Source organism: Akebia trifoliata, unplaced genomic scaffold (assembly GCF_017979445.1).
Source record: "Akebia trifoliata isolate Shusen 1 unplaced genomic scaffold, ASM1797944v1 Contig01152, whole genome shotgun sequence".
In the NCBI taxonomy this organism is placed as follows: Eukaryota; Viridiplantae; Streptophyta; class Magnoliopsida; order Ranunculales; family Lardizabalaceae; genus Akebia; species Akebia trifoliata.
The window spans coordinates 1-7,749 of record NW_028237542.1 but is presented as its reverse complement, the minus strand read 5'-3'; the positions used below and the strand labels follow the sequence as shown (position 1 = coordinate 7,749).

General features: G+C 36.9%; 1 long non-coding RNA gene across 4 annotated transcripts; it reads right to left on the bottom strand.

Moving 5' to 3' along the window:
- Window positions 1-2,935: 2,935 nt before the first annotated feature.
- Window positions 2,936-7,140, bottom strand: LOC147380655 (uncharacterized). 4 transcript variants are annotated; one of them, XR_015175196.1, is made up of 4 exons: window positions 5,196-7,140; window positions 5,024-5,082; window positions 4,691-4,872; window positions 2,936-3,952 (listed from the first exon to the last, which is right to left on the bottom strand). It is a non-coding gene; the product is annotated as an uncharacterized LOC147380655 (long non-coding RNA). The 4 variants fall into 4 exon arrangements; XR_015175193.1 differs by having other exon boundaries at window positions 4,691-5,082; XR_015175194.1 differs by having other exon boundaries at window positions 4,691-5,082; window positions 6,122-7,140.
- Window positions 7,141-7,749: the final 609 nt, after the last annotated feature.

Below are 7,749 nucleotides of genomic sequence, written 5' to 3'. Positions count from 1 at the left end.
CATTGTCAAACACCTTAGGCTTTCTATACAAAAGCTTTTTCTTTCCAAGAAGGCCACAACGGGCTAGACAGCTAGAATATAGAGGAGGAACCATTAATATTGTTTCATGTCATAGTAGTGTATACAGAACCAAGAACAATGCGGGTAAAAGCTATGGTGGGGAAATGAGACTTGATAATTTTTTTTGATAAATATAAATTGTATAAATAAAAGGAAGGGGAGGCTGAGGTAGCCCCCAAACAACAAGATTAGAAAAGCAACAAGGGAAAAGCAAAAAGAAATAAAAAATACACGCCTCGCGGGGAGCTAACTAACACCAAAGATATCCCAGTTAAAAACAAAATCTTGAAAACGCACTCCCTCAAAGTCTTTGCTCATCTTTGACCACATGAATAGAAACCCCAAAATCTCTAAGATCACTGTATGAGACGAGTTCTCTTTGCAATGGAAAACCCTGTTATTGCGCTCTCTCCAAAGACCCCAAGCAATGGCAAAAGGCAGGATAGCCCAGAGAAACCTCTTTCTTGAATAGAAGATATTGAAACTCCACCCCTCTAGAAGTTCAGAAAAAGATAAGGGAAAAACCCAATCCACATGGAAGCGAGCTAAGAAGAACATCCAAATAACTCGGGAAAAAGGACAATGACTTAGAATATGATTAACAGACTCCCCATCCCTATAACAAAGAAAGCAAAAGTTTGGAGTAATCCATCCTCGTTTTATCAAATTATTCAAAGTAAGGATTCTGCCCAACGAGGCAAGTCACATAAAGAACGAAACCTTAGAAGGAACATGAACGGACCAAACGACAGATGGTAAGGACGAGACTTCACCCACACGGCAACAAACAATTATAGAAAGATTTAACAGAGAACTTCTTATCCTTAGCCTTGACCCACTCCCTTCTGTCCTGCTCATTTTCTCTCTGAGTTGGATCGAATTCAGGAGATCTAGAAGAGATGTAACTTCTGTCAATTCCCAATTATTGAAATTCCTCCTAAATCCCAGATCCCAAGAGTCTGTATTCTCGTACCGAATCAAACATTGCCTAACATAGTTATTTTTTTTCAAAGAGCAAGTGTACAAGGATGGAAATTGAGTAGACAGAGATAAATTTCCGCACCATAAGTCCTCCCAAAATCTAACCTTGTCCCCCTTACCCACTTTGAATCTAATCTCCTTATCGAACTTATCAACACCCTTCAGAATACCTCTCCACACACTACACCCGTAGGTCCCAATAGCCTCTCCACTATACCAACCAAATCTCTTCTCTCCGTATTTTGCCTTAACTACTTTCCTCCATAAGTTATCTCTCTCTTCCCCGAATCTCCACAGCCACTTCCCCAAGAGAGCTTTATTAGAGATTCTCAACCCTCGGATCCCCAAACCTCCCTTCTTCTTTGGAGTGCAAATCAACTTCCAATTCACCAAATGATACTTTCTACCACTAATATTATCATTCCACACAAATATTCTTCATAAGTCTTTCAATCTTAACTTCCACTGATTGGGGCAACGAAAAAGGATAAGAAGTAATCGGAATAGTCGAAAGTACAATCGGTAAATAACTTACCCCCTTTGAGTAGGTATTTACCTTCCAACTTTCTTTTCATTTCTCCTTCCAATCTCAATTTCTTTCATCACCCCCTCCCAAATGTTTTTGCTGCAATACGGGAAATGAGACTTGATAATCCTCATCGGCAGTGGATCTGCCCACAATATTGTAGATCAAAACCTTGCTCAAATTCTTCACTTGGCAGTGACACATATTGATGAATTCATGGTTAAAGTAGCTAATGGAGAAAGGTTGACTTGCAGAGAAAGGTATGATAAGGTGACCATTTCAATCCAAGATTTTCAGTTCACTACATTATTTTCCTTGTCATTAAATGGATTAGATGTTGTCTTGGGCATTCAATGGCTTGAGAAGTTGGGTCCTATGATGTGTAATTGGAAGAATATGTCCATTGCCTTCGAATGGGGCAATTGCAATTACAAAGTAATAGCAAATTAGGTAGTTCCAACTAGAAGTTAGTGTCCAAGGGCTGGAATGTGAGATGCATGGTGGGGGTGACTTGTTTGCAGTAATGGCAGTGGGGTGCAACTTGACTGAAAATCGTTCCCAACCTAGGGAGCTTCAAAATATGTTGCAAGAATTCCACCATGTGTTGGAGGAACCAAAGGAAATTTCACCCTCTAGAGAGTTCGACCATTGAAACCCATTGAAAGATGATACCATGCCGATGAATTTGAGGTCTTATCGGTATGCTCATTTTCCGAATAATGAAATCAAGTGACAAGAAACGGAAATGCTAGCATCCGGTCTTGTACGACCATGTAAAAGTCCCTTTTCATCCCCAATATTATTGGTCAAGAAGAAAGATGGCTCATGGCGATATTGCACAGACTACAGAGCCTTGAATGATGTAACTATTAAGGATCGATTTTTGATAGCCACTGTGGAAGACATGCTCGATGAATTGCATGGAGCAATGTACTTTACCAAACTCGACCTATGCACAGGCTACCATCAAATTCGGGTCCACCCCGAAGATATTCACAAGACCGCATTTCGGACTCATAGTGGCCATTATGAGTATGTGGTTATGCCATTTGGGCTATGCAATATACCATCACTACACCAAAAAAATCGACTTTAGGAATGGCTATAAACTGTTCCTAATCATATCTCAAACGGCTGAAAGACCACCTCTTATAGAGGCGTCAACGGTTGGTAGTCGTTTCAAATCTCAGGATTTCGAACCACCAAAAACCGTTCCAAATCTCAGAATTTTGAACGACTAAAACAAAATACAAACTGATGTTCTAAGTCTTTAGACATCGGTTACAAATCGATATCTAAAGTGATCATAAATCGATATCTAAATTTTTAAAAAAAAATTTAATTAATTTAAAATTTTTTTTCTACACACCTATTACCCGCAATTAAAATAGACCCAAATAGAGAACATCGAGATTCTCTCTCACATTAATTTATACACAAAAAAAGTTACAAAACCATACTTTACAAAATTACCAAGTACTTCACCATCAATACTTTTAACCAACCATGCTTACAAATAATTAAAAACTATCCAGATTAAATTTGAATGCATCCACTAGCTTCAGTCCCGTGTTTTGACAATCCGAATGCATCACTTGGATATTTGTTCAATAGAATCAACTCCAGAAACTCTCCTAGCAGCCTTTGCATTGGCATTCAAGCAAAATGGGCAATACCATTTACCATTTGGGATGGTTGATGGTAGCAAACAATTTGCGAAAAGAAAATGGGGATGCACATCAAAACTAGTACATCAACAAGCCAAATATGCTGTCAACTTGAAAATAAATGGAGTAATGAGAAGCTGTCTCTTATTGAATCAAGAGTATAACCTGGTCAACCACATTTGGTCAGTCAAATATTGTTAGTAATGTTTAGGCATGATTATTTGATAAAGGAAAGGAATTAATATGCATCCAAATAGCAACCACCACATCACCACCACCATCAATGTTTCCACAAAACTAATCCCCCCGACCTACAGTAACACTCACATCTGTTCTAATACTTTTACTTTCCACCACCAACACCACCTCTTACACCAAATCTGGTGAAGATCTCCCACCATTCAGAGAAGCCCCAGCTTTCCAAGATGGCATCAATTGCCCCAAAATATTACTCTGAACATTCACACAGTCCCCCAATCATCCACATCGCCATGACCCTCGACACCACATACCTTCGTGGATCCATCGTTGGAATCCTCTCTATCCTCCAACACCCCTCTTGCCCAGAAAACATAATCTGCCACTTACATCAAACTGACGCTCAGATCTTCGCCATTTGAATTTTTTTTTCTGCCAATCTTAAGAGTTACAACTGGTGAACCTTTTCTTGGTTTCTTTTTCTTTCCTGATTGTAGCTGGCGAACTTGATTTAGTCACCCTACGTCAAACATCATATGTTTGGTTACCATTGGATTCAAATGTCACATTTAATATCTTTTAGCTTCTAATAGATTAGAATTAAGGCTACATTCACACTCATCATTGATCCTAATAGAGAATCGTCTTCTCTGTGAACTGTTCAACGTTTCTATTGAATTCGCCCTGGCCACATATACGACATTGACACGATGTGCAAAACCAGTTTCATATTCGGTTGAAATAGTCAAAAGTAATAAAAATTTAAATGTCTCTAAATATGTGAGTGTATATATTAAAGACTAAATCAACAATAGAGGAGATAAAAAAAAAAAAAAAAAAAAAACAGGACACTCACTAGTACATTTTACAGAAGTATCAAATTCTTTTTAGATCGAAGAAATAAGAACAAAATAATGAAAATAAGATCCAAATCAGATCAGATCTATACAACCAAGATAACATTTTGCATGTGCTATTGCGATCAGATCTATCAGCTTAAAAGAACAACTAAATATAGATGGAAACAGTTATAAAAGTGCAATTTAAACACTTAAAGTAAGAAAAACTTGCCATAAATCGAATTAAAAGGGAGAAAAACAAGAACAAGAGATTAGATATCTCAGCAAAAATCCAAACAAACTAAAACAATGAATCTAGAAGTAATTGGAAACTTAAAACAATGGAGAGTTATATCTAGAGATAAGATTATGGTTCTAGAAGCTTAGAAAATAAAATTCAAAAATGATTCAACTCTTACTTGAGCTAATATTGCTGCAGCCTTTGAGAGCAAGAGTCTATTTTCAGGAGACTTAACTTTCCCACTAAGAAGGCTCCATCTTATATCAAGATCAATCTCGTTAATGAAATTTTTTCTTCGTACTTCTTTATAACATTTGAAAGAGATTCTGAAAGCTTTTCTGATCCACGAACAAGTAACTTCTGCAAAACAATGTGGACCTTACTGCAATCTGTGCAACGAAAGCACTTCCCCTTTGGCAATTCCTCTTTTATTTATATAGGTAAGATTATTATATAGGTAAGATGAAACTCTAAATGAGAATAAAATAACAGATCATTTACACACACACACCCCTTTAGATCCGCCATTTCAGGATCCTTCAAACAGCCAACATGAAATCCCTTCTCGCACTGGAGAGAAAAAAAAGGGGAGGGGGGGGGGGGGGGTTCAATTTGTATACTAAAAATTATGTGTATTGAGAAATCATATAAAAAATGGGGACATAAAGAGAACAGAAGTATACTTGATCACAGAGAATAACTGTGTCAACCAAATCCTGATTTGCTAAAATCATCATGCCTACAAGCTAGATTCAAAGCATAAGCTCAAGCATAACCAGAATGACATGGGATGGGAATCAACACAACAAACAAAACCCTCTACTGGAAATAGTAGATAAATCACTACATACAGCTGGGCTTATGATTGCTTCAAACCAAGATCCAACAATTTGTATAAGATAAAGTTCATATCATCTATGGGACATCCTGGAAACAACTCTTACTTAACAACATTGAATGCCTCTCTTCAGTTGTTCTGCAAGCCTTTTTTCTTTTAGCCTTCCCAATACATCATCTCTGTTATAAGTTTGTAATGGACATCCGCGCCGCAAATGTCATAATTCCATACTTTTACATAAGAGTTGCTTTCCTCATCATCAATATTCTCTACCAATGGAAGTTGTAGATGGGATTCAAAGCTTCTCTCCAATACAACATCTTTGTCATAAGTTTTTTTAAGAATGTTTGAAAAATATAAACAGAAATTAGAATTTCATATTCAAAATGCAAATGGGTCTAAGCAATCATTTATTCTTTTATGTGCAAAGTATCCCAGTGCAGGTTTAAAACTCGTTGAACCATATCAAAGCATAAACATAATTGTAATACAATGCTAATATCAGATATAAAAACTAATATAAATAAATACATCAAAGACAAGTCCCCATAACAAGCAATATCTTCCAATTTCTCCCCAAATTGATCATCATCACTTACTGTTTGTGGGTCCGTACAGATCCACCAAGAATGGTTGCCAATACCATTACGCTGTAAAGATATTGAAAAGGGCTCTACTAGAAGTTTCGGAACAAACCTTTGAAGAGGTCCATGAAGCACAAAGAACTTTTAGAACAACATTGTTACTTATAGATTGACAGTAAGTACTTACCAGTGCTGCTACTCGCATATCCAGCCCTCTCCTGGTCATTGCTTGTTGTAAACATTCTGCCACATCATTTCCAACCTGACAATCAAAATAAATATCAGGCATCTGACTATGGACTATATACAGTTGTTAAACTAAATATAAACGATTAACTACGAGGCCCAAAATTTTAACAAGTATCCATTTTAAACATTTGACAAGAATTGTTGAACAAAAGGGACAAGAATATTTAAGTTTACTAGACAAGCTTGTTCATATATTTATCCAAAATATTCAAATCATTCAACACATTGACCATCCCTGAGGTAAGCTTCGTTCAGTAGCAATGCTAATAGAGACCAAGAAATTGAAACGGCTCTTCTCGAAGGACAAGAACTAATAGAGAAACCCATATACTGCAAGATTCTTTTCTCAAGCACCGAACAATTATGTCTGAAATGCCCAACTGAGCTAAGCTCTAACAACCAAGAAAAGATCCTCTGAATTTCTCTATTGATTGAAGGTTGAGTCGTGCTTGGGGTGACACAGGATTTACTACGATTCTCACAATTCTAACATGGAGATGCGTACATAACCGTAGATGATTTTTACTCATATCATGAGGAAACAAATCTATGGTTATGTGCACATCCCACGTCAGAATTGTGAGAATCGCAGCTGTGTCACCTCAACATTAGTGTTGAAGGTTTTATCCCTTCAAACAAGTACAGATTCCTAGCTGTCCAAAGTGACCATAAAATCACCCATTGAGCAGCATTCAACAAATAACCAAATTGAGTTATTGAAGACCTTCACCAACTGCAAATATTCTGGAAAGAATTCATTGGACCTGAACTATCCCTGAACGCAACATTGAAATAATTCCAAATCGAGCATGCAAAACGGCATTTGAAAAAACAAATGCTAAACATCTTAATTTTCATTTAATAAGGCATTAATACAAAACAAGAATAAATTCATGACTTACCTGCAGCAATCCATCTCTTTCTACTTACCAATCCTATTAGAAATCATTCTACAAAGAGAGCATTGTTCATGACATTTCATCCATCTTTTCCCTTTTTTTGAAAAAATATGGGAAAATTTGACGAAGTGCCATGAACATGATCCATTTATAGCAATCTCTTGTTTATCGATTGGACCAATCTGCAACAATTAACTAGGAGATTCATTCCTACAAATAGATCACTATTCATTAATAGATTCTTCATCTGTTAAAGTTATTTTTGTTGATGGTTCTACGAAGCAGTTTTCTAAGGAAATCTCCACACATACAAGTAACGAGGATACGCTTCTCGGATGAAAATGAATAATCCACCTTGAGGCCATTTCCATTAGTAGGATCTAAGAGTGAATAGATATTTGGTCTAACTCTAACACCAACATTCCTTATAGAGATTCTTGCTAAAGATGGTTGCACAGGACTTTGTGTTGATGAGGTCAGTTCTGACGAACTAGATTGCCCATTCAATCAAAATTCTAATGAGCACTACACCCAACAATATATGTCTAGGGAGGTACAGATTTTGACCACAACCTCTAATTAAAGAATTGTAGCCCAGCTCATCAGTGATAATGGAGATCCAAGGTGCAACTCAAAAACACACCCAAACGAACTACGACAAACACAT